Here is a 27,769-nt window from a genome sequence, read left to right on the forward strand (position 1 = left end):
TAATGGAGCCTCCAGCACCGACCTCCACCCGCACTCCACATAGAGAATAATGGAGCCTCCAGCACCGACCTCCACCCGCACTCCACATAGAGAATAATGGAGCCTCCAGCACCACCCTCCACCCGCAGAGCTGCACTCCACATAGAGAATAATGGAGCCTCCGGCAACGACCTCCACCCGCAGAGCCACACTCCACATAGAGAATAATGGGGCCTCCAGCACCGACCTCCACCCGCAGAGCCGCACTCCACATAGAGAATAATGGAGCCTCCAGCACCGACCTCCACCCACAGAGCTACACTCCACATAGAGAATAATGGAGCCTCCAGCACCGACCTCCACCCGCAGAGCCACACTCCACATAGAGAATAATGGAGCCTCCGGCACCGACCTCCACCCGCAGAGCCACACTCCACATAGAGAATAATGGAGCCTCCAGTACCGACCTCCACCCAAAGAGCCGCACTCCACATAGAGAATAATGGAGCCTCCAGCACCGACCTTCACCCGCAGAGCCGCACTCCACATGGAGGCTCCATTATTCTCTAGCACCGACCTCCACCCGCACTCCACATAGAGAATAATGGAGCCTCCGGCACCGACCTCCACCCGCAGAGCCGCACTCCACATGGAGGCTCCATTATTCTCTAGCACCGACCTCCACCCGCACTCCACATAGAGAATAATGGAGCCTCCGGCACCGACCTCCACCCGCAGAGCCGCACTCCACATGGAGGCTCCATTATTCTCTAGCACCGACCTCCACCTGCACTCCACATAGAGAATAATGGAGCCTCCGGCACCGACCTCCACCCGCAGAGCCGCACTCCACATGGAGGCTCCATTATTCTCTAGCACCGACCTCCACCCGCACTCCACATAGAGAATAATGGAGCCTCCGGCACCGACCTCCACCCGCAGAGCCGCACTCCACATAGAGAATAATGGAGCCTCCAGCACTGACCTCCACCCGCAGAGCCGCACTCCACATAGAGAATAATGGAGCCTCCGGCACCGACCTCCACCCACAGAGCCGCACTCCTCATAGAGGATAATGGAGCCTCCAGCACCGACCTCCACCCGCACTCCACATAGAGAATAATGGAGCCTCCAGCACCGACCTCCACCCGCACTCCACATAGAGAATAATGGAGCCTCCAGCACCACCCTCCACCCGCAGAGCTGCACTCCACATAGAGAATAATGGAGCCTCCGGCAACGACCTCCACCCGCAGAGCCACACTCCACATAGAGAATAATGGGGTCCTCCAGCACCGACCTCCACCCGCAGAGCCGCACTCCACATAGAGAATAATGGAGCCTCCAGCACCGACCTCCACCCACAGAGCTACACTCCACATAGAGAATAATGGAGCCTCCAGCACCGACCTCCACCCGCAGAGCCACACTCCACATAGAGAATAATGGGGCCTCCAGCACCGACCTCCACCCGCAGAGCCACACTCCACATAGAGAATAATGGAGCCTCCAGCACCGACCTCCACCCACAGAGCCGCACTCCACATAGAGAATAATGGGGCCTCCGGCACCGACCTCCACCCGCAGAGCCGCACTCCACATAGAGAATAATGGAGCCTCCAGCACTGACCTCCACCCGCAGAGCCACACTCCACATAGAGAATAATGGAGCCTCCAGCACCGACCTCCACCCGCAGAGCCACACTCCACATAGAGAATAATGGAGCCTCCAGCACCGACCTCCACCCGCAGAGCCGCACTCCACATAGAGAATAATGGAGCCTCCAGTACCGACCTACACCCGCAGAGCCGCACTCCACATGGAGGCTCCATTATTCTCTAGCACCGACCTCCACCCGCACTCCACATAGAGAATAATGGAGACTCCGGCACCGACCTCCACCCACAAAGCCACACTCCACATAGAGAATAATGGCGCCTCCAGCACCGACCTCCACCCGCAGAGCCGCACTCCACATAGAGAATAATGGAGCCTCCGGCACCGACCTCCACCCGCAGAGCCACACTCCACATAGAGAATAATGGAGCCTCCAGCACCTACCTCCACCCGCAGAGCCGCACTACACATAGAGAATAATGGAGCCTCCAGCACCGACCTCCACCCACATACCCGCACTCCACATAGAGAATAATGGAGCCTCCAGCACCGACCTCCACCCACATACCCGCACTCCACATAGAGAATAATGGAGCCTCCAGCACCGACCTCCACCCGCAGAGCCGCACTCCACATAGAGAATAATGGAGCCTCCAGCACCGACCTCCACCCGCAGAGCCGCACTCCACATAGAGAATAATGGAGCCTCCGGCACCGACCTCCACCCGCAGAGCCGCACTCCACATAGAGAATAATGGAGCCTCCAGCACCGACCTCCACCCGCAGAGCCACACTCCACATAGAGAATAATGGGGCCTCCAGCACCGACCTCCACCCGCAGAGCCGCACTCTACATAGAGAATAATGGAGCCTCCAGCACCGACCTCCACCCGCAGAGCCGCACTCCACATAGAGAATAATGGGGCCTCCGGCACCGACCTCCACCCGCAGAGCCGCACTCCACATAGAGAATAATGGAGCCTCCAGCACTGACCTCCACCCGCAGAGCCACACTCCACATAGAGAATAATGGAGCCTCCAGCACTGACCTCCACCCGCAGAGCCACACTCCACATAGAGAATAATGGAGCCTCCAGCACCGACCTCCACCCGCAGAGCCGCACTCCACATAGAGAATAATGGAGCCTCCAGTACCGACCTACACCCGCAGAGCCGCACTCCACATGGAGGCTCCATTATTCTCTAGCACCGACCTTCACCCGCACTCCACATAGAGAATAATGGAGACTCCGGCACCGACCTCCACCCACAAAGCCACACTCCACATAGAGAATAATGGCGCCTCCAGCACCGACCTCCACCCGCAGAGCCGCACTCCACATAGAGAATAATGGAGCCTCCAGCACCTACCTCCACCCGCAGAGCCGCACTACACATAGAGAATAATGGAGCCTCCAGCACCGACCTCCACCCACAAAGCCACACTCCACATAGAGAATAATGGAGCCTCCGGCACCGACCTCCACCCGCAGAGCCACACTCCACATAGAGAATAATGGAGCCTCCAGCACCTACCTCCACCCGCAGAGCCGCACTACACATAGAGAATAATGGAGCCTCCAGCACCGACCTCCACCCACATACCCGCACTCCACATAGAGAATAATGGAGCCTCCAGCACCGACCTCCACCCGCAGAGCCGCACTCCACATAGAGAATAATGGAGCCTCCAGCACCGACCTCCACCCACATACCCGCACTCCACATAGAGAATAATGGAGCCTCCAGCACCGACCTCCACCCGCAGAGCCGCACTCCACATAGAGAATAATGGAGCCTCCAGCACCGACCTCCACCCGCAGAGCTGCACTCCACATAGAGAATAATGGAGCCTCCAGCACCGACCTCCACCCGCAGAGCCGCACTCCACATAGAGAATAATGGAGCCTCCGGCACCGACCTCCACCCGCAGAGCCGCACACCACATAGAGAATAATGGAGCCTCCGGCACCGACCTCCACCCGCAGAGCCGCACTCCACATAGAGAATAATGGAGCCTCCAGCACCGACCTCCACCCGCAGAGCCGCACACCACATAGAGAATAATGGAGCCTCCGGCACCGACCTCCACCCGCAGAGCCGCACTCCACATAGAGAATAATGGAGCCTCCAGCACCAACCTCCACCCGCAGAGCCGCACTCCACATAGAGAATAATGGAGCCTCCAGCACTGACCTCCACCCGCAGAGCCACACTCCACATAGAGAATAATGGAGCCTCCAGCACCGACCTCCACCCGCAGAGCCACACTCCACATAGAGAATAATGGAGCCTCCAGCACCGACCTCCACCCGCAGAGCCGCACTCCACATAGAGAATAATGGAGCCTCCAGTACCGACCTACACCCGCAGAGCCGCACTCCACATGGAGGCTCCATTATTCTCTAGCACCGACCTCCACCCGCACTCCACATAGAGAATAATGGAGACTCCGGCACCGACCTCCACCCACAAAGCCACACTCCACATAGAGAATAATGGCGCCTCCAGCACCGACCTCCACCCGCAGAGCCGCACTCCACATAGAGAATAATGGAGCCTCCGGCACCGACCTCCACCCGCAGAGCCACACTCCACATAGAGAATAATGGAGCCTCCAGCACCTACCTCCACCCGCAGAGCCGCACTACACATAGAGAATAATGGAGCCTCCAGCACCGACCTCCACCCACATACCCGCACTCCACATAGAGAATAATGGAGCCTCCAGCACCGACCTCCACCCACATACCCGCACTCCACATAGAGAATAATGGAGCCTCCAGCACCGACCTCCACCCACATACCCGCACTCCACATAGAGAATAATGGAGCCTCCAGCACCGACCTCCACCCGCAGAGCCGCACTCCACATAGAGAATAATGGAGCCTCCAGCACCGACCTCCACCCGCAGAGCCGCACTCCACATAGAGAATAATGGAGCCTCCGGCACCGACCTCCACCCGCAGAGCCGCACTCCACATAGAGAATAATGGAGCCTCCAGCACCGACCTCCACCCGCAGAGCCGCACTCCACATAGAGAATAATGGAGCCTCCAGCACCGACCTACACCCGCAGAGCCGCACTCCACATGGAGGCTCCATTATTCTCTAGCACCGACCTTCACCCGCACTCCACATAGAGAATAATGGAGACTCCGGCACCGACCTCCACCCACAAAGCCACACTCCACATAGAGAATAATGGCGCCTCCAGCACCGACCTCCACCCGCAGAGCCGCACTCCACATAGAGAATAATGGAGCCTCCAGCACCTACCTCCACCCGCAGAGCCGCACTCCACATAGAGAATAATGGGGCCTCCGGCACCGACCTCCACCCGCAGAGCCGCACTCCACATAGAGAATAATGGAGCCTCCAGCACTGACCTCCACCCGCAGAGCCACACTCCACATAGAGAATAATGGAGCCTCCAGCACTGACCTCCACCCGCAGAGCCACACTCCACATAGAGAATAATGGAGCCTCCAGCACCGACCTCCACCCGCAGAGCCGCACTCCACATAGAGAATAATGGAGCCTCCAGTACCGACCTACACCCGCAGAGCCGCACTCCACATGGAGGCTCCATTATTCTCTAGCACCGACCTTCACCCGCACTCCACATAGAGAATAATGGAGACTCCGGCACCGACCTCCACCCACAAAGCCACACTCCACATAGAGAATAATGGCGCCTCCAGCACCGACCTCCACCCGCAGAGCCGCACTCCACATAGAGAATAATGGAGCCTCCAGCACCTACCTCCACCCGCAGAGCCGCACTACACATAGAGAATAATGGAGCCTCCAGCACCGACCTCCACCCACAAAGCCACACTCCACATAGAGAATAATGGAGCCTCCGGCACCGACCTCCACCCGCAGAGCCACACTCCACATAGAGAATAATGGAGCCTCCAGCACCTACCTCCACCCGCAGAGCCGCACTACACATAGAGAATAATGGAGCCTCCAGCACCGACCTCCACCCACATACCCGCACTCCACATAGAGAATAATGGAGCCTCCAGCACCGACCTCCACCCGCAGAGCCGCACTCCACATAGAGAATAATGGAGCCTCCAGCACCGACCTCCACCCACATACCCGCACTCCACATAGAGAATAATGGAGCCTCCAGCACCGACCTCCACCCGCAGAGCCGCACTCCACATAGAGAATAATGGAGCCTCCAGCACCGACCTCCACCCGCAGAGCTGCACTCCACATAGAGAATAATGGAGCCTCCAGCACCGACCTCCACCCGCAGAGCCGCACTCCACATAGAGAATAATGGAGCCTCCGGCACCGACCTCCACCCGCAGAGCCGCACACCACATAGAGAATAATGGAGCCTCCGGCACCGACCTCCACCCGCAGAGCCGCACTCCACATAGAGAATAATGGAGCCTCCAGCACCGACCTCCACCCGCAGAGCCGCACACCACATAGAGAATAATGGAGCCTCCGGCACCGACCTCCACCCGCAGAGCCGCACTCCACATAGAGAATAATGGAGCCTCCAGCACCAACCTCCACCCGCAGAGCCGCACTCCACATAGAGAATAATGGAGCCTCCAGCACTGACCTCCACCCGCAGAGCCACACTCCACATAGAGAATAATGGAGCCTCCAGCACCGACCTCCACCCGCAGAGCCACACTCCACATAGAGAATAATGGAGCCTCCAGCACCGACCTCCACCCGCAGAGCCGCACTCCACATAGAGAATAATGGAGCCTCCAGTACCGACCTACACCCGCAGAGCCGCACTCCACATGGAGGCTCCATTATTCTCTAGCACCGACCTCCACCCGCACTCCACATAGAGAATAATGGAGACTCCGGCACCGACCTCCACCCACAAAGCCACACTCCACATAGAGAATAATGGCGCCTCCAGCACCGACCTCCACCCGCAGAGCCGCACTCCACATAGAGAATAATGGAGCCTCCGGCACCGACCTCCACCCGCAGAGCCACACTCCACATAGAGAATAATGGAGCCTCCAGCACCTACCTCCACCCGCAGAGCCGCACTACACATAGAGAATAATGGAGCCTCCAGCACCGACCTCCACCCACATACCCGCACTCCACATAGAGAATAATGGAGCCTCCAGCACCGACCTCCACCCGCAGAGCCGCACTCCACATAGAGAATAATGGAGCCTCCAGCACCGACCTCCACCCACATACCCGCACTCCACATAGAGAATAATGGAGCCTCCAGCACCGACCTCCACCCACATACCCGCACTCCACATAGAGAATAATGGAGCCTCCAGCACCGACCTCCACCCGCAGAGCCGCACTCCACATAGAGAATAATGGAGCCTCCGGCACCGACCTCCACCCGCAGAGCCGCACTCCACATAGAGAATAATGGAGCCTCCAGCACCGACCTCCACCCGCAGAGCCGCACTCCACATAGAGAATAATGGAGCCTCCAGCACCGACCTACACCCGCAGAGCCGCACTCCACATGGAGGCTCCATTATTCTCTAGCACCGACCTTCACCCGCACTCCACATAGAGAATAATGGAGACTCCGGCACCGACCTCCACCCACAAAGCCACACTCCACATAGAGAATAATGGCGCCTCCAGCACCGACCTCCACCCGCAGAGCCGCACTCCACATAGAGAATAATGGAGCCTCCAGCACCTACCTCCACCCGCAGAGCCGCACTCCACATAGAGAATAATGGGGCCTCCGGCACCGACCTCCACCCGCAGAGCCGCACTCCACATAGAGAATAATGGAGCCTCCAGCACTGACCTCCACCCGCAGAGCCACACTCCACATAGAGAATAATGGAGCCTCCAGCACTGACCTCCACCCGCAGAGCCACACTCCACATAGAGAATAATGGAGCCTCCAGCACCGACCTCCACCCGCAGAGCCGCACTCCACATAGAGAATAATGGAGCCTCCAGTACCGACCTACACCCGCAGAGCCGCACTGCACATGGAGGCTCCATTATTCTCTAGCACCGACCTTCACCCGCACTCCACATAGAGAATAATGGAGACTCCGGCACCGACCTCCACCCACAAAGCCACACTCCACATAGAGAATAATGGCGCCTCCAGCACCGACCTCCACCCGCAGAGCCGCACTCCACATAGAGAATAATGGAGCCTCCAGCACCTACCTCCACCCGCAGAGCCGCACTACACATAGAGAATAATGGAGCCTCCAGCACCGACCTCCACCCACAAAGCCACACTCCACATAGAGAATAATGGAGCCTCCAGCACCGACCTCCACCCGCAGAGCCACACTCCACATAGAGAATAATGGAGCCTCCAGCACCGACCTCCACCCACATACCCGCACTCCACATAGAGAATAATGGAGCCTCCAGCACCGACCTCCACCCGCAGAGCCGCACTCCACATAGAGAATAATGGAGCCTCCAGCACCGACCTCCACCCACATACCCGCACTCCACATAGAGAATAATGGAGCCTCCAGCACCGACCTCCACCCGCAGAGCCGCACTCCACATAGAGAATAATGGAGCCTCCAGCACCGACCTCCACCCGCAGAGCTGCACTCCACATAGAGAATAATGGAGCCTCCAGCACCGACCTCCACCCGCAGAGCCGCACTCCACATAGAGAATAATGGAGCCTCCGGCACCGACCTCCACCCGCAGAGCCGCACACCACATAGAGAATAATGGAGCCTCCGGCACCGACCTCCACCCGCAGAGCCGCACTCCACATAGAGAATAATGGAGCCTCCAGCACCGACCTCCACCCGCAGAGCCGCACACCACATAGAGAATAATGGAGCCTCCGGCACCGACCTCCACCCGCAGAGCCGCACTCCACATAGAGAATAATGGAGCCTCCAGCACCAACCTCCACCCGCAGAGCCGCACTCCACATATATGGCTGCTCTGTGTGCACAGGACCTGTGATGAGGTCACAGGAGGGGAGGAGTCAGGGGTCACATGATCAGGGGCCTGAGTGTATGCAGGACTCTGCTGTGTAGTGATGGGCAGTCCGGCTCTTCTTCCTCCTTAAGGCCCTTTTACATTTAGCGATGCACCAGCGATCCGACCCTGTCAGGATGGCTGGTGCATCGCTAAATGATCGCTAGTGAGCTTTCACACAGAAAGATCTCACAGCGATGCAGCGATACAGCGGACGATACTCACCTTTCACACTCAGCGATCCTGACGTCCTACCGCCCGCCTCCACGCGTCGCTCGTCGGCGCCAGCAGGAAGCTGATGACGAGAAATAGAGCCGGACATTCTAGCGCAATCAGCGATGGACAGCGGTGGAGCCTGTCAGAGGTAAGTATCACACATAGCGATATCGCTATGTGTACAACCCCCTTTACCCCTCTTTCCTCCCTCCAGTCCCTTCACTATAAAGCCTGGGCCTCATTATACAGCTGTACTATGGTCTAGTGAAGGCTTTTTGGCCCTTTCCTCAGACTGTAGCTCCTGGGATCAGGCCCTCACTCCTGTCCCTTCCCTATAAAGCCTAGGCCTCATTATACAGCTGTACAGGGGTCTAGTGAATTCTTTTTAGCCCTTTCCCCAGGCCCTCACGCCTGTCCCTTCACTATAAAGCCTGGGCCTCATTATACAGCTGTACAGAGGTCTAGTGAAGGCTTTTTGGCCCTTTCCTCAGACTGTAGCTCCTGGGATCAGGCCCTCACTCCTGTCCCTTCCCTATAAAGCCTGGGCCTCATTATACAGCTGTACAGGGGTCTAGTGAAGGCTTTTTGGCCCTTTCCTCAGACTGTAGCTCCTGGGAACAGGCCCTCACTCCTGTCCCTTCACTATAAAGCCTGGGCCTCATTATACAGCTGTACAGGGGTCTAGTGAATGCGTTTTAGCCCTTTCCTCAGACTGTAGCTCCTGGGAACAGGCCCTCCCTCCTGTCCCTTCACTATAAAGCCTGGGCCTCATTATACGGCTGTACAGGGGTCTAGTGAAGGCTTTTTGGCTCTTTCCTCAGACTGTAGATCCTGGGATCAGGCCCTCACTCCTGTCCCTTCACTATAAAGCCTGGGCCTCATTATACAGCTGTACAGAGGTCTAGTGAAGGCTTTTTGGCCCTTTCCTCAGACTGTAGCTCCTGGGAACAGGCCCTGACTCCTGTCCCTTCACTATAAAGCCTGTGTTAGGGCTGGCAGAATGCATCAAATTATAAAATAGTAGGTGCGTTCGCAGCCCGGGGTCCACCGTGCAGAGGTGGTACACTGCTGCTAGGTAATGGCGGAAGTATAAAGCGGTGTGGAATGGTCTCATGTGGGTTACTTCACCCGGTGTGAACAGGAGCGAACTCTGTTAACTCACAGAGCCACACTACCGCTGAACATAAATGCCGGGGCCTGTTTAGCTCACAGAGCCCAGCCAATGAGCACACAGAAAGCGGCCACAGGACTCAACCCCAAAGGACGCGTGGTTAGAGTCCCTCTAGGCCCACTGAGCGCGCGGCGTCACTGCCATGAACGCCACTAAAGACGCTGGCTATGGAGTGTGGAGCACTTGCACTGAGGCGTGCCGAGTCACTGATGATGCCTAATGCCTGACTCAGACTCTGACCTACCTACGCCTTAGCCTGGGCGCTAGCAGGCTAGGCTGCACAACACATGTGTACCAAGGGTAGGGGTTTCATAATGAGTCAGTCACCAGAGACATTCATACATGCATTCATCACTCACTCCTTATAGTCTGAAAATACAGTCTATCCTAGTGCATGGCCGAGCGGCCATGCGAACCTTTTATAGCCGCGAGCATCCGGGACCTTCCTGGCTTCTCGGATGGGCCAATCCGAACAGGAGCAGGACCTGAGCACGTGACCTTCGATCTCCAAAGGGAGATCACTCCACGGGCATGCTCAGTGGACCGACAGGAGGACTTAGTCCCTGGAGAGACTCGCTGCTGACCAGCATGTGTTGCTATAGTTGGGCCAGAGGTGGCAGCAGCAACCAAACCCACAGAGCTAGTCTGGGCAGAGCGTCAGGACCGACGAGTCTGCTGAGCAACCTCTTCTGTGGCTGGAGAGGAATGGGAGACCGCCGGAAGCAAGGCTTGGGATTCCCGCTGTGCAGCGATAGGAGCCCGCCGCCTAACATTACCCCCCCTCCTCTCTGAGAAGTGGAGTGTGGATGTTCTCCGCTGGTTCCCAGGTCCGAGCCTCTGGACCATGACCCTTCCAATCCACCAAATAAAACTTTTTGCCCCGCATCACCTTGCATCCCACTATGGCATTGACCTCAAACTCGTCCGAAGATAGGTCTGATGTCCCGGCAGATGGCTCGGAGAACGGGACATGTGAACAGGCTTAAGGAGGGACACATGGAACATCTCACAGATAGCCAAGTGTGGTGGAAGGGCCAGACGGTAGACCACAGGGTTGATCTGCTCGAGGACCTTGAAGGTGCCAATGTAGCGTGGTGCGAACTTAGCGGACTCGACCCGCAGCCTGATGTTTCGGGTGGAGAGCCACACTAAGTCGCCAGGGGCAAAGATCAGAGCAGGGCGCCGGTGTGCGTCAGCGGAGATCCTCCTTGGAGGCCCGGATAGCATCCTGAGTGCGATCCCAAATGTCACGTGCCTCCACCGCCCAGTCTGCCACCCTAGAGTCGGTTGATGACACGGGCATGGCCACAGGGACGCGTGGATGCTGGCCATAATTTAGGAGGAATGGGGTCTGACCGTTGGAGTCGGCCACAGCATTGTTCAAAGTGAACTCTGCCCACGGCATCAAGGATGCCAAGTCATCCTGCCTGGCCGAGACAAAATGCCGTAGATATGTGACCAGAGTCTGGTTGGCTCTCTCTACCAACCCGTTCGTCTCGGGATGATAGGCCGAGGAGAGATTTAGCTCAATGCTGAGCAGGGAACAGAGCTCTCTCCAGAACCGAGACGCAAACTGAGGACCCCGGTTGCTGACAATCTTATCCGGCATGCCGTGCAGGCAGAAAACATGCTTAATAAACAACGCTGCCAGGCCCCGTGCAGAAAGTAGCCGAGAGAGTGGTACCAGATGCACCATCTTGGAGAAATGGTCGGTGACAACCCAAATGGTGGTGCTGCCACAGGACTTGGGCAGTCCCACCACAAAGTCCATACCGACCATCTCCCAGGACCTGTCCGCTACCGGCAGGGGAGAGAGTAGCCCAGCGGGCCGCTGCCGAGAGGAATGATTCTGGGCGCAAGAGACGCACGCCTGAATATAGTCCCTGACGTCATGGGCCATATGCGGCCACCAGTACATCCTCGCCAGAAGCTCAGAGGTCCGTTTGGTCCCAAAATGTCCACCCACCCAGGACGAATGTGCCCAAGAAAGGACCTCTGGTCACAGATGGGCAGGGACAAAAGTCTTGCCCGGAAGTACAGACTCGAGGGCGACCGGAGCCACGGTCCTCAGGCTCTCAGATGGGACTATCAGCCGAGCCTCCTCCCATGACACCACGGAGCGAGATAGAGCATCGGCCCGGATGTTCTTCTCCCCAGAGAGAAAATGCAGGGTGAAGTGGAATTGGGAGAAGAACAAGGACCATCTGGCCTGGCAAGAATTCAGCCGCTGGGCTGTTTGTAAATAGACCAAATTCTTGTGGTCGGTGAACACCTGGAAAGGGTGGCAAGCCTCCTCCAGGAGGTGTCTCCACTCTGAAAAGGCCAACTTCATTGCTAGCAACTCCCTGTCCCTGATGGAATAATTCCTCTCCGCTGGTGTGAAGGTCTTGGAGAAGAAGAAGCATGGGTGCTTCCGACCTTGCGAGTCCTTCTGGAACAGGACCGCTCCAGCACCGACGGTAGAGGCATCCACCTCCAGAATGAAGGGTTTATCCACATCGGGGTGATGTAGAATGGGAGCGCTAGCGAAATGGGATTTAATAGAGGAGAAGGCCTTGGAGACAGGTTCTGACCACAACTTGGGGTTTGCACCCTTCTTGGTGAGGGCTACCAAGGGCGCTACCAAAGTTGAGAAGTGGGGAATGAATTGGCGATAGTAATTTATGAACCCCATAAAGCACTGCACCGCTTTGAGAGAATGGGGTTCCTGCCAATCCATCACCGCCTGTAGCTTGGCAGGATCCATGGCCAAACCCTGGGCAGAGATGATATAGCCCAAGAAAGGCAAGGACTCCTGCTCAAACACACACTTCTCCAACTTGGCATAGAGGGTGTTTGCCCGCAGGAGGTCAAAAACTTTGCAAACATCTCTCCGGTGGAGTCAATATCTGGAGAGTAGATGAGAATATCATCCAGATAGACTACTACCGAGGTGGTAAGCATATCCCGGAAGATATCATTCACAAAGTCTTGGAAGACGGCTGGGGCATTACAGAGCCCGAAAGGCATCACCAGATATTCATAGTGCCCGTCTCTGGTGTTAAATGCCGTCTTCCATTCGTCCCCATCACGGATGCGAATCAGGTTGTAAGCCGCCCGCTGATCAAGTTTGGTAAACACTCTCGCTCCCCGTAGCCTATCAAACAGCTCCGATATCAGGGGTAGAGGATACTTATTCTTAATGGTGATGGCGTTAAGACCTCTAATCGATGCAAGGACGTAGTTCCCCACTCTTCTTCTGGATGAAGAAGAATCCCGCCCCCGCTGGTGACACTGACTTCCTAATGAATCCTCTTGCCAGATTCTCCCTGATGTATTGAGACATGGCTTCTGTCTCCGGGAGAGATAGGGGATAGACTTGACCCCAGGGAGGCTCAGCACCAGGCAGGAGGTCAATAGGACAGTCATAGGGGCGATGCGGTGGAAGTGTCTCCACTGCCTTTTTGGAGAACACGTCATTGACATACTGTCAATAGAGTTTGGGAAGCGAGGAAAGATCTGCGGGGACCTCGGTGGAGGCAACCTGGACGCATTCCCTCAGACATCTACCCTCACATGACTTACTCCAACTGTGATGGTGTGATATGTTATGTGGATGTCATTTTTTGTATATTCCTATTTTTAACAATTCCAGTTATTTTCATAGTGTTTTTCTTATTACATTGTAAGCCTACAGCCTCACTGTATCTGTCTCTTGATGACCCCCTGTAGTGCATTAATCCCTAAGGCCTTTTGTTCTCCTCTGGGAGGTAACTTGTTTGACTACCCCTGGACAAGGAAGGGGGTGGGGGGAAGAACGGCAGCAGGACAAGTCAGTTTCCGGTAGAGACAAGATGGTGAAAAGGTGGTGCTAGAGTGTTTTGGAATCTTGTTTCCCTGGATATTTTATCCTGATACTGGACTGCATTCTTATTCTGGACTATCTTATCCTTTTTGTGGTGGACTGAATATGGACCTTTTCGTATTTTTGCCTGAATAAAGGTCTTGGAATTGTTCACTCTTCGCTTGCTCTGTTGATTGTGTGATACCAGAGAAGGACCCCGTGACAACTGGTGGCAGCAGTGGGATCAACAGAGCGTCACCCAATGGAGAACCACCCACAGAGTGAGTACAGAAATTGGACTGTATGCAGTTTACAGGAGAGAGCCAGAGACCTGGGCCTGAACTACCAGGGACTGACTAAAGAGGCCTTAATCGATCTACTGGTGGGCGCTAGCCCGGCCACCTCCTCCCAGATGTCTGAAGGACGAGCACTGGAGACAGGGATCCCCATCCAGAAAAGCCAGTGGTTGGTGTGGTATGAAGAAGAGATGGCGGTTGTGGGCCCCGGCGTCTCTCAGGAGTACAAGGAGGAGGCTGCCCGCCAGGCACAGCGGAGACAGGAAGCAATGGAGCTTGAAAAAGGGAGTAGCGCAATGTGGAGTGTAACCCCAACAATCCGGGAGCCTATACGGATCACCCGGACAGAGTTTAAGCCATTTGATGAGGCTTCTGGAGATGTGGAGGGGTTCTTCAAAGACTTTGAGCAGCAGTGTGCTGTGATGGAGGTGCCCCACTCTAGCTGGATGCGTTTGTTAGTGGGGCTTCTGAACGGAAGCTTGGCGGAGGTTTACTGGACCATTGATGCACTGCGGAATTTGGATTATAACATTGTAAAGCGGACTATCCTGGATTACCATGCTATCACCCCAGACTCATATAGGGCCAAGTTCCGAGACCTCCCATGCACCACGGGGTGATCATTTAGGATGTATGCACATAAGATGTCCGAGGCATGTCGGAGATGGCTGGAAGCAGAAAACGCCTTTACTGTGGAAGATTATACAGGCGTTCCTTATAGAACAATTTCTTGCCAAGTGCCCTGCAGAGGTACGGGAATGGGTCCGGGAGCGCACGCCGTGTACCGTGGATAGAGCTGCAGCCCTGGCCGATGAAGCCCTTACTATCCGGCCGCAATGGAGGAGGCTTCTGGACAATGAACCACGGCCTGCTCCCGCGCCCCGTCCCCCTCCAATTATATATGCCCTTCCACCTAGTCGCAAGCCGATGACAATCACGCCTCACAATCCTAGGCCCCAACAGTTCCGACCACGACCTGGGGGTATCACAGAGAGGAGGTGTTATGGGTGTGGGCAACCTGGACATTTGCAGTCTGGCTGTCCCTCCAGGATTCGGAGGGAGCCCCACACAGCCCCATCTCATCCAGTGCATCTTGTACATTCCACCACACCTAAGGAAGAGCTACCACCACCCCCACCAGAGTGGACCACCGACCACGGCACCATAGATACCCCTCCTGGAGTGTACGGACTCCAGCCTCTGTTCTTTAGCTACTCAGAGCAACGGCAACGCCACCTGCAGGATGCCTTTATTGATGGATACAAAGTGTCAGGATTTAGAGACACGGGGGCATTCTTGACTATCGCTGACCCCCGTGTGGTTTGACCCGAGGCAATTTACCAGGGTCCGGGAATTCCCATTGATCTGACGGGCGGTGCCGCAAATATATACAGCGAGCTTCTGTGCGTTTGGATTATGGTTGTGGAGAAAAACTGTGTTGGATTGGAGTTATGGGAGGACTTCCTGCAGATATCCTCCTTGGGAACGACATTGGGGAGTTACAGTGCCAATTTGTGGGAGCAGTCACCCGACTACAGGCCCTTCAAGCACTACGTCATCCGGACCCCACCGGGGAGCAACCACCACGAACCGCATCAGAGTCGGTAAGCAATACTTTCGCTGCTACTACATTGGGAGAGTCTTAGGACAGAGAGGAGTTTAGGAGAGAAATAGAGGGTGACACTACCTTAGCAGCCCTTAGGCGAAAGGCAGAAACTGGGCACATGGGAGATAATGGGGATGGCTTCACTCGAGAAAACGGACTGTATTATCGTATAACAAAGGGCAGTGACCAGGGCAATCCTGACGCAACGACCAGGCAACTCATTGTCCCTCAGAAGTACAGGGCACAGCTACTTCAACTGGCCCATGACATCCCCTTGGCTGGGCATCAAGGGAGAAAAAGGACTGAAAAGAGACTCACCCAAAGTTTTTACTGGCCGGGCGTCTCGCAGTCGGTAGCCCATTATTGCCGCACCTGTGATGTGTGCCAGCGAATGCGGCATCCAGGAGCTCGACATAAGGTACCCCTGCAATCCCTGCCCATAATTGAGGAACCATTTCAACGTGTAGCCGTCGACATCATAGGTCCTCTGGCCCACCCCAGCAGGTCAGGGAAAAAATATATCCTGACCGTGGTGGATTATGCCACTAGGTATCCTGAAGCTGTGGCCCTGTCCAGTATTACAGCAGTAAAGGTAGCCGAGGCCCTTGTTACCATCTTTACCCGGGTAGGGTTTCCTAGTAAAATATTGTCGGATCAAGGCACTCAGTTCATGTCAGATCTGGTCCAGTCCCTATGGCATACCTGTGGTGGTCGAGCCATTCGCACCACCCCATACCACCCGCAGACCAACGGACTATGTGAACGCTTTAATGGAACCCTAAAAAATATGCTGAGGGCTTTTGTTGATGTTGAAAAAGACTGGGAAAAGTACCTGCCACATCTCCTCTTCGCCTATCGGTAGGTTCCCCAAGAGTCCACAGGGTTCTCTCCCTTAGAACTACTGTTTAGCCGGAAGGTCCGTGGGCCTCTCACTCTTCTGAAAGAACATTTGGAGGGAGACATCTCAGATACCGGAATGCCCATCGTTCCCTATGTTCTAGAGCTCAGAGACCGTCTCGCCCAGCTAGCTACCTTCGCTAAAGAACATCAGCGAATGGCCCAGTCCAGACAAAAAACCTGGTATGACCGTAATGCCAGGAACTGGGAATTTATGGAAGGACAGCAAGTGCTCATGATTACTGCTTCCCCTGCCAACAAGCTTCAAGCAGTGTGGGAAGGCCCTTATCAGGTTGTCAAGAAAATTAATGACACTAACTATGTTATTGCCCTGGACTCTAGTGGTCGACGACAGAAAACCGTCCACATTAACATGCTGAAAGACTACCACGACCGATCTCTGCCTGTTCTAGCTGTCTGCCACCCCCTAGTGATACCGCCGACGACGAGTATCTCCCAGATCTCCTCCAGGTTGCCCAAGCGGGAGGATCACTGGAACAAGTGCCCCTGGGCTCCCATTTATCGGATATACAAAAGGACGATATTGTCGCCGTACTAAGGCCGAGGGCTGCTGCTTTCTCCTCAAAGCCGGGGAAGACTACTCTCACCAGTCACCATGTGGAAACCCCCGGACAACGCCCCATCCAGCAGGCTGCCTACCGGGTTCCAGAGGCTGTTCAAGGCATGATAAAGAATGAACTGGAGGAGATGAAACAACTGGGAGTTATTCAGCCATCTCACAGTTCTTGGGCCTCTCCTGTTGTCCTGGTCCCCAAGAAGGATGGTACAACACGATTCTGCGTTGATTACAGACGACTAAATGATGCCACCAAGAGTGATGCTTATCCCATGCCCAGGATTGATGATCTATTGGATCGTCTGGCCAGTGCCCAATTTGTGACCACATTAGACTTGAGCAAGGGGTACTGGCAGATACCCCTAACGGAGGACGCTCGGGAGTGCTCAGCCTTCATTACTCCATTTGGGCTTTATGAGTTCCTGGGAATGCCCTTTGGGATGAAAACTGCCCCCGCTACTTTCCAGAGACTGGTGGATCGACTGTTACAACAATGTCAGGACTTTGCCTGTGTTTACTTAGACGACATCGCCATTTTTAGCACAACCTGGGAGGAACATCTTAAACACTTGGGCATAGTGCTGGACTGTATCCTTACTGCAGGACTGACCATTCGCCCTGATAAGTGCCAAATAGGGATGGCTGAGGTGCAGTACCTCGGGCATAGAGTAGGGGGTGGGACACTAAGGCCTGAGCCTGCCAAGGTGGAAGCCATTAGCAACTGGTGTAGACCCCAGACTAAAAAGCAGGTACTTGCGTTTTTAGGAACTGCTGGTTACTATCGCAAATTTGTTTCTAACTTCAGCACCTTGGCCAAGCCCCTAACCGACCTGACCCGCAAGAACATGCCTAGGAATGTGACATGGATGCCTGCATGCGAGGATGCCTTTTCAGCGTTAAAGACTGCCCTCGTCACTGCTCCTGTCTTGGCTGCCCCGGATTATAAACGCAGGTTCCTCGTGCAGACAGATGCATCCACCTTTGGGATTGGGGCAGTACTTAGCCAAATGAACGCCGCCGGAGAAGAACATCCTGTTGCTTTTGCCAGTCGGAAACTCCTGGATCGGGAAGTTGCCTATGCCACTATTGAAAAGGAGTGCCTTGCCATCGTATGGGCGCTAAAAAAATTGCAGCCCTACTTGTATGGCAGAGACTTTACAATTGTTACAGACCACAACCCCCTCACATGGCTGAATCGCGTATCAGGGGACAATGGAAGATTGCTGCGGTGGAGCTTGTCCTTACAACCCTACAGCTTCTCCATCCAATACAAGCGAGGAAGCCAACACCAGAACGCAAATGGACTGTCTCGACAAGAAGAACCATAGGCTCCCCAGGCTGACCTACCCCTGCCACTATACAAGGAATTATAAATAACTGAGCAATGTGGACTAAAGTGAGCAGGCCAGAGGTCTGTGTAGACCTCATGGCGTGCTCACTTATTTTGGGGGGGGAGAGGTTGTGATGGTGTGATATGTTATGTGGATGTCATTTTTTGTATATTCCTATTTTTAACAATTCCAGTTATTTTCATAGTGTTTTTCTTATTACATTGTAAGCCTACAGCCTCACTGTATCTGTCTCTTGATGACCCCCTGTAGTGCATTAATCCCTAAGGCCATTTGTTCTCCTCTGGGAGGTAACTTGTTTGACTACCCCTGGACAAGGAAGGGGGTGGGGGGAAGAACGGCAGCAGGACAAGTCAGTTCCGGTAGAGACAAGATGGTGAAAAGTCTGCATTTCAGAGAGAAGGACCCATTTTTGTCCTCTGGTGCTAGAGTGTTTTGGAATCTTGTTTCCCTGGATATTTTATCCTGACACTGGACTGCATTCTTATTCTGGACTATCTTATCCTTTGTGTGTTGGACTGAATATGGACCTTTTCGTATTTTTACCTGAATAAAGGTCTTGGAATTGTTCACTCTCGCTTGCTCTGTTGATTGTGTGATACCAGAGAAGGACCCTGTTGTGAGTTCATTTTCCCCTTCGTCACTGGGGTCTGGTGAACTCCCTATTCTGGTAAAGGAAGGTAATGAGCCTGATTATCAGGCACCTGAGTCTAATGAGGATGACTGGCTGAGTGGAGTCACGGACTGGATATAAGGCTGCTGACACCCTTCTGCCCTGCGGGTGATTTCTCTGTGGACTTCTAGGACACCAGTCTGATTCCTGCTCCTCTAAAGCTAAGTTTCTGTTTTGCCTGTTAGCTTTTTGTTTTGTTTTTTGTTTTCCTTGCTTTTCAGTATTCTGCCATTCCCTGCTGGGGTGAGCTGAATCTCCTTTTGCCTGTAGCTCTGTCTTCAGTATATTCCTGAGTACTGACATAGCTTTTTTGAAGCCTAGTATCTTCAGGGCCTTTTTCACTGTCAGTCCGTTGGCTCTTATTTTCATAGGGTTTTTCACGGATTGCAGACAGCAGCCTTCCTGTCCTTTTCTATTTAGTTAGCTTGGGCCCCTCTTTGCTCAGTCTATCTTTCTATCTGTGTTAGTATTTTCATCTTGCTTCACCGTCATTATATGTTGGGGGCTGCCTATTGTTTTGTGTTGATAGGTTCAGGGGTCTGCAATCCGATAGCTGCCAACTTCTCTGGTTTTCTGGACTTAGCTAGCATTTCTGTTTTTGCCTCCTATGGTGACTCAGTCATAACAGAATCACCCGCCATACCGCAGATCCTAGGGTACTCAATAGCAGGAAAGAATTGTGTTTAAAAAAAAAAAAAAAAAAGGTGTGTGTGTATATTCTTTCCTCTATATCTCTGAGGCCGTAGGGGGAATTTTTTTTTCTCTCTCAATGGAGATAAAGCAATTGTCTGATCGTGTGGAGCAGCTCGCTGCGGAAGTGCAGGGAATTTCCGCCTACCTTGCTCGTTCGCATGCTGTTGAACCAAAGATCCCTACACTTGATGTATTTTTTGGGAATCGATCTAAATTTTTGTGTTTCAAAAATAATTGTAAATTATTTTTTGCATTGAAGCCTAACTCGTCAGGGAGCTCCGCGCAGCAGGTTAAAATTGTCATCTCTTTGCTGCGTGGCGATCCCCAGGATTGGGCGTTTTCTTTGAAACCAGATGATCCTATTCTAACCAATGTGAACACATTCTTTCAAGCTTTGGGGTTGTTGTATGACGAACCTAATGCTATTGATCATGCTGAAAAGACCCTGTTGGCATTGAACCAGGGTCGAGATTCTGCAGAGTTGTACTGTCAAAAGTTCCGAAAGTGGGCGGTCCTTACTACCTGGAATGATAATGCCTTGGCTGCTCTCTTTCGGAAGGGTTTGTCAGAAGCCGTAAAAGATACTATGGTGGGATTTCCTGTTCCCTCTGGTCTGGACGATTCTATGTCATTAGCCATTCAGGTTGATCGGCGTTTACGTGAACGCAGGATTGCACGAGAGGTGTTGCCACCGGTCGAACAGACGTCTGAACCTATGCAATGTGATAGAGTTTTGTCTAAGGCGCAACATCAGGAGTTCAGAAGGCGTAATAAGCTGTGTTTTTTCTGTGGAGATGCCTCGCATATTATTTCTGTTTGTCCTAAACGAGAGAAACGCTTTGCACACACGCTTTCTGTTGGTGGTGTTCAACCTAAGTTTCTTCTGGCAATTACTCTGATCTGCTCCCTGTCCACATTTTCTGCCAAGGCTTTTGTGGATTCGGGAGCAGCGCTAAACCTAATGGACTTGGATTTTGCTAAACGTTGTGGATTTCCGATGACACCTCTGCAGATGCCTATCCCTTTGAGGGGGATTGATGCTACTCCTTTGGCTAAAAATAAACCTCAGTTTTGGACCCAGGTGGTCATGCGGGTCGCCCCAGACCATCAAGAAAATTGCAGATTTTTGGTATTGCATGGTCTGCATGATGCCGTTGTTCTGGGGTTTCCCTGGTTGCAAATTCATAATCCAGTTTTGGATTGGAAATCTGTGTCTGTGGTGAGTTGGGGTTGTCGGTGTGCCTTTAGTGAGGCTCCGGTTTTTTACACCTCTCCTCAGTCGCATGATGTTCCTGACTATTTGGCGGACTTTTATGATGTATTTAGTGAGAATGAGTCTGCGTCCTTGCCTCCTCATAGGAGTTATGACTGTGCAATTGAACTAAGCTCGGGGTGTAAATTTCCCAAGGGTCGGCTCTTCAATTTATCTGTACCCGAGCACGAAGCTATGCGATCCTATATTAAGGAGGCGTTGGAGAAGGGTCATATTAGACCATCCTCTTCACCCTTAGGTGCCGTTTTTTTTTTTGTGGCCAAAAAGGATGGTTCTTTAAGGCCTTGTATTGATTATCGTGCCCTCAATAAAATTACTATTAAATATCAGTATCCGTTACCCCTGATTTCGGATCTATTCTCTAGAGTTAGAGGTGCTTGCTGGTTTACCAAGCTTGACCTCAGGGGGGCGTATAATCTTATCCGCATTAAGCAGGGGGATGAATGGAAGACGGCGTTTAATACTCCGGACGGACATTTTGAGTACCTGGTGATGCCTTTTGGGCTCACTAATGCCCCTTCTGTCTTCCAGTGCTTCATGAACGATATTTTCCGAGACTTTGTCGATAAATTTTTGATTATCTATCTGGATGATATTTTGATCTTCTCCAAGGATTGGGATTCTCATGTGGAACATATTCGGACTGTGTTCAGGATCTTGAGGGAGAATTCCCTGTATGTCAAAGGATCGAAATGCCTTTTTGGGGTACAGAGGATTTCATTTTTGGGATTTATTTTGTCTCCGTCAACTATTGAAATGGACCCGGCCAAGGTACAGGCCATTTATGATTGGGTTCAGCCCACTTCTTTGAAGGCCCTCCAGAAGTTTTTGGGTTTTGCTAATTTTTATCGGAAATTTATAGCAAAGTTTTCTAGTATTGCCAAGCCATTGACTGATCTGACTAAGAAGGGTGCTGATGTGTTGAATTGTTCTCCTGAGGCTGTTGCTTCCTTTCAGGAGCTGAAGCGAAGATTTACCTCCGCCCCGGTTTTGCGGCAACCTGATGTCTCACTCCCGTTCCAGGTAGAGGTGGATGCTTCTGAGATTGGTGCAGGAGCTGTTTTGTCCCAAAAGGATCCTGTAACATCTAAAATGAATCCCTGTGCTTTCTTTTCCCGAAAGTTCTCTCCATCTGAACGTAACTATGATGTGGGGAATTGGTAACTGTTGGCCATGAAATGGGCATTTGAGGAGTGGAGACATTGGTTGGAGGGAGCTAAACATCAAGTTGTGGTCCTCACTGACCACAAGAATTTGATTTACCTAGAGTCGGCTAAACGCTTGAACCCTAGACAGGCTAGGTGGGCCTTGTTTTTTTACACGTTTTGATTTTGTGGTCTCTTTTCTTCCTGGAACTAAGAATGTCAAGGCAGACGCCCTCTCTAGGAGTTTCTTTGCTGATTCTCCTGTGGTGACCAAGCCTGCTACCATCTTAGGCGAAGGGGTAGTTCTTTCTGCCATCTCGCCCGATTTGAGACTTGCTCTGCAAGAGTTCCAGGAGGACAAACCTGAGCGTTGTCCCAGTGGAAAGTTGTATGTTCCTGACCAGTGAAAGAAGAGAGTGATGTCTGAAGTTCATTGCTCTGCATTGGCTGGTCATCCAGGTATTTTTGGTACTAGAGATCTGGTGAGTCGCTCTTTTTGGTGGCCCACCTTGTCTCATGATGTCAGGAATTTTGTGCAGTCCTGTGGGACTTGCTCCCGGTCTAAATCTTGTTCTCGCTCTAGTGGGTTGTTGATGCCTTTGCCGGTCCCCAGGAGGCCATGGACCCATATTTCAATGGATTTCATCTCTGATATGCCGGTCTCTCAAAGAATGACTGTTATTTGGGTGATTTCTGATAGGTTCTCTAAGATGGTTCATCTTGTACCACTCCCTAAGTTGCCATCTTCCTCTGAGTTGGTGCCCCTGTTTTTGCAACAGGTGGTTCGCTTACACGGGATTCCTGAGAACATTGTGTCTGACAGAGGAGTTCAGTTTGTGTCTAGATTTTGGAGGACTTTCTGTTCCAAGCTGGGAATTCAGTTGTCCTTCTCCTCTGCTTTTCACCCTCAGACCAATGGGCAGACACATAGAACAAACCAGACCTTGGAGTCGTATTTGAGATGTTTTATTTCCGCTGATCAGGATGATTGGGTTTCGTTTTTGCCCTTGGCCGAATTTGCTTTAAATAATAGAGCTAGTTCTGCCACTTTGATGTCACCTTTTTTTTGTAACTTTGGGTTTCATCCTCGATTTTCTTCAGGGCAGGTGGAGCCTTCTGCCTGCCCAGGTGTTGACACTGTGGTGGAGAGAATGCACCAGATCTGGGACAAAGTGGTGGATAAGTTATCTCTCTCCCAGGAAAAGGCCCAGCGGTTTTCCAATCGACATAGGACCATTGGTCCCCAGTTTAAGATTGGTGATATGGTGTGGTTATCATCAAAAAATATTGCTATGAAGGTGGCTTCTCCTAAGTTTAAGCCTAGATTTATTGGACCTTACAAGATTTTGGAGATTATTAATCCGGTCTCTTTTCGTTTGGCTCTTCCTGTCACATTTAAAATCCATAATGTGTTCCATAAGTCCTTGTTGAAGAGGTTTGTTGAACCAGTTGTTCCTGGGGTGGCACCTCCAGACCCTGTATCGGTTGAAGGTAACATGGAATATGAGGTAGAGAAAATACTGGATTCCCGTCTGGCTAGACGGAGACTCCAGTATTTGGTTAAGTGGAAGGGTTATGGTCAGGAGGATATTTCCTGGGTCTCTGCCACTGATATTCATGCCAAAAGATTGGTGCGTGCATTTCATCGGGCTCACCCCGATTGCCCTGGTGGCGTGGTTGAGGGTTCGGTGACCCCTCCTCAAGGGGGAGGTACTGTTGTGAGTTCATTTTCCCCTTCGTCACTGGGGTCTGGTGAACTCCCTATTCTGGTAAAGGAAGGTAATGAGCCTGATTATCAGGCACCTGAGTCTAATGAGGATGACTGGCTGAGTGGAGTCACAGACCGGATATAAGGCTGCCGACGCCCTTCTTCCCTGCGGGTGATTTCTCTGTGGACTTCTAGGACACCAGTCTGATTCCTGCTCCTCTAAAGCTAAGTTTCTGTTTTGCCTGTTAGCTTTTTGTTTTCCTTGCTTTTCAGTATTCTGCCATTCCCTGCTGGGGTGAGCTGAATCTCCTTTTGCCTGTAGCTCTGTCTTCAGTATATTCCTGAGTACTGACATAGCTTTTTTGAAGCCTAGCGTCTTCAGGGCCTTTTTCACTGTCAGTCTGTTGGCTCTTATTTTCATAGGGTTTTTCACGGATTGCAGACAGCAGCCTTCCTGTCCTTTTCTATTTAGTTAGCTTGGGCCCCTCTTTGCTCAGTCTATCTTTCTGTGTTAGTATTTTCATCTTGCTTCACCGTCATTATATGTTGGGGGCTGCCTATTGCTTTGGGGTCTGCTCTGGGGCAGTTTAGATTTCCCCTTTCTTTAGGCCTATTTAATTCTCCGGCTGTGATCGAGGGGTCTAGGGCATCGTAGGAACCCCCCACAGCTACTGCTAGTTGTGTTGATAGGTTCAGGGGTCTGCAATCCGATAGCTGCCAACTTCTCTGGTTTTCTGGACTTAGCTAGCATTTCTGTTTTTGCCTCCTACGGTGACTCAATCATAACAGGACCCCATGACACCAACCAAAAATTCTCCCAGAGGACCACTCTATTTGGGGAGAGTGATACCGCAACCAGGGGACCCCTAGAAGGACTTGGTCGATACCCACGGGTATGACGAGGAGGGATATCGTCTCCTGATGAGATTGAGACACCTAGAGTAACAGTGGAGAGGTTTGGTGGGTAATCTGTGAGGGCAGAGTCGTGCCTTTCACTACTCTGACGGTGACTGGCTTGGACATCATAAGCAGTGGTATCGCGTGCCGTTGAGCGAAGGCAGATGACATAAAATTGCCCTCTGCTCCGGAATCCACGCAAACCTCCACCGCCAGAGTGGAAGAACCAAACCCAAGTGTCCCCTTAAAGGACAACTTGGAGGAAAATGCCACGGATTCTAGTGAGCCGCCTCCTACGGCCACTAGGGGCGGGCGTCTTCCCAGCCGCTGTGGTCACTGGTTGGCAAAGTGACCGGACTGCCGGCAACCATGACAGATCACAGGGGCTCGAGCGGGCCGGGGCCTAGATCCCTCGCAGGAAGCCCCCTGACGCTCGGACGCCCGATAGGGAGATTCCAGAGGTTTAGCAAAACTGGGTGCCAACTTAAACCTCTGCCTACACTGGGCCCGCTCCAACCTTCGCTCGGATTAGCGAAGGTCTATACGGGTGGAGACGGTGATAAGCTCCTCCAGTGTAGCAGTAATCTCCCTGTTGGCCAGAGCGTCCTTCATATGGCCAGCCAAACCTCTCCAGAATGCCGGAATAAGGACCTTATCTGGCCACTCTAACTCCGAGGCCAGCGTCCGGAACTGGATGGCAAAGTGGCTGACCATGGACGAGCCCTGTGACAATGCCAGCATCCAGAGCACGGTGTCATGGTTGACTCGCGGTCCCAGGAAGACATGCTTCAGAGTGTCCAAGAACCGTGAGGCACTCTGCACCACATGATCACCATGCTCCCACAGCGGTGTGGCCCACTCCAAAGCCATGCCCGACAAGAGGGAAATAATAAATCCCACTTTGGCCTGCTCGGAGGGGAATCGTGCTGCCAGCAGCTCCAGCTGTATCGAGCACTGGCTCATGAAACCCCTACAAGAGGCACTATCACCCGAGAACTTCTCGGGCAGCGGGAGGCGGGACTAAGTCGGGGCAGGGATGGCAGTGGTCACACGAGAGGCAGCCTCTGTGGCTGCCTGAACAGCGACCGCAGTAACATCCGCAGGTGAGGCTGGACGCTCGAGAGCCGCCAACCTGCCCTGCAGCTGCCGGATATACTGCAGCAGTCGCTGTTTGTCTGCCATTACTAGCCAGACCCTGGCACTAGGATAATGTTAGGGCTGGCAGAACACTCCAAATTATAAAATAATAGTAGGTCCGTTCGCAGCCCGTGGTCCACCGTGCAGAGGTGGTACACTGCTGCTAGGTAATGGCGGAAGTATAAAGCGGTGTGGAAAGGTCACACGTGGGTTACGTCACCCGGTGTGAACAGGAGCGAACTCTGTTAACTCACAGAGCCGCACTACCACTGAACATAAATGCCGGGGCCTGTTTAGCTCACAGAGCCTGGCCAATGAATGCACAGAAAGCGGCCACAGGACTCTACCCCAAAGGACACGGGGTTAGAGTCCCTCTAGGCCCACTGAGCGCGCGGCGTCGCTGCCACGAACGCCACTAAAGACGCTGGCTATGGAGTGTGGAGCACTTGCACTGAGGCATACCAAGTCACTGATGATGCCTAATGCCTGACTCAGACTCTAACCTACCTACGCCTAAGCCTGGGCGCTAGCAGGCTAGGCTGCACAACACATACGTACCAAGGGTAGGGGTTTCATAATGAGTCAGTCACCAGAGACATTCATATGTGCATTCATCACTCACTCCTTATAGTCTGAAAATACAGTCTATCCTAGCGCATGGCCGAGTGGCCATGCGAACCTTTTGTAGCCGAGAGCGTCCGGGACCTTCCTGGCTTCTCGGATGGGCCAATCCGAACAGGAGCAGGACCTGAGCACGTGACCTTCGATCTCCAATGGGAGATCACTCCACGAGCATGCTCAGTGGACCGACAGGAGGACTTAGTCCCTAGAGAGACTCGCTGCTGACCAGCATGCGCTGCTATAGCTGGGCCAGAGGTGGCAGCAGCAACCAAACCCACAGAGCTAGTCTGGGCAGGGCGCCGGGACCGATGAGTCTGCTGAGCAACCTCCTTTGTGGCTGGAGAGGAATGGGAGACCGCTGGAAGCAAGGCTTGGGATTCCTGCTGTGTAGTGAGAGGAACCCGACGCCTAACAGCCTGGGCCTCATTATACAGGGGTCTAGTGAAGGCTTTTTAGCCCTTTCCTCAGACTGTAGCTCCTGGGAACAGACCCTCACTCCTGTCTGTATTGTGACTTGTGCTATCCTCTAATATCTGAGATTTGTCCATGTGGTTTCTACATTAGTCAGTGTGATGACATCGGCCGGCGCTGGAGAAGATTCTTATCAGTAAATCCTTGAAGCCATGTTCCAGGCTCTTACAGAGTAACTCTGATCTCTGCACTGCACACATGCAGATTACAGGATGGAAGCAAAGCAGATGAAAGAAGAAAATGAGTTTATTTCAACCTGAAACAAAAATGTCTAAATGCTCCCAACGTTTCCTGCTGGTTGTGGCCAGCACTACAATTCCCAGCAAGTCACACAGAATCTGGCTGCAGCACTGGTTACATACTATAGTTACAGTGAAGTTATAGTAATTACCATTGAGGTAGTATTGCATGTAACAGGTGTAATGAGGTGTCCACAACTTTACCACTGATAACCTTAGGATCAACGAGTGATTGCGCTTCCTTCGAGCGTGCGCTGGGATTACAAACCACGCAATAGGGTATAACCACGCATCAGACTGACCTCGCAATGAGGTGTAACCACACCGCAGACTGGCGTATGTGCAGACTAACAGCAAACATAAATACCTGGTGTACCTCTCCTGCCACTCCTACCTTGTGTATGAAAAAGTTCTGTCATTAATATTGT

The 27,769-nt window shown here is 52.9% G+C and overlaps 1 protein-coding gene across 1 annotated transcript in view; it reads left to right on the forward strand.

Moving 5' to 3' along the window:
- The window catches only part of LOC141047240 (uncharacterized), a 640,258-nt gene that overhangs the window by 87,353 nt on the left and 525,136 nt on the right, over positions 1 to 27,769 (forward strand). The gene's annotated exons all lie outside the window — the stretch shown is intronic.

Source organism: Dendrobates tinctorius, unplaced genomic scaffold (assembly GCF_039654945.1).
Source record: "Dendrobates tinctorius isolate UK_male_01 unplaced genomic scaffold, ASM3965494v1 ptg000126l, whole genome shotgun sequence".
Taxonomy (NCBI): domain Eukaryota; kingdom Metazoa; phylum Chordata; class Amphibia; order Anura; family Dendrobatidae; genus Dendrobates; species Dendrobates tinctorius.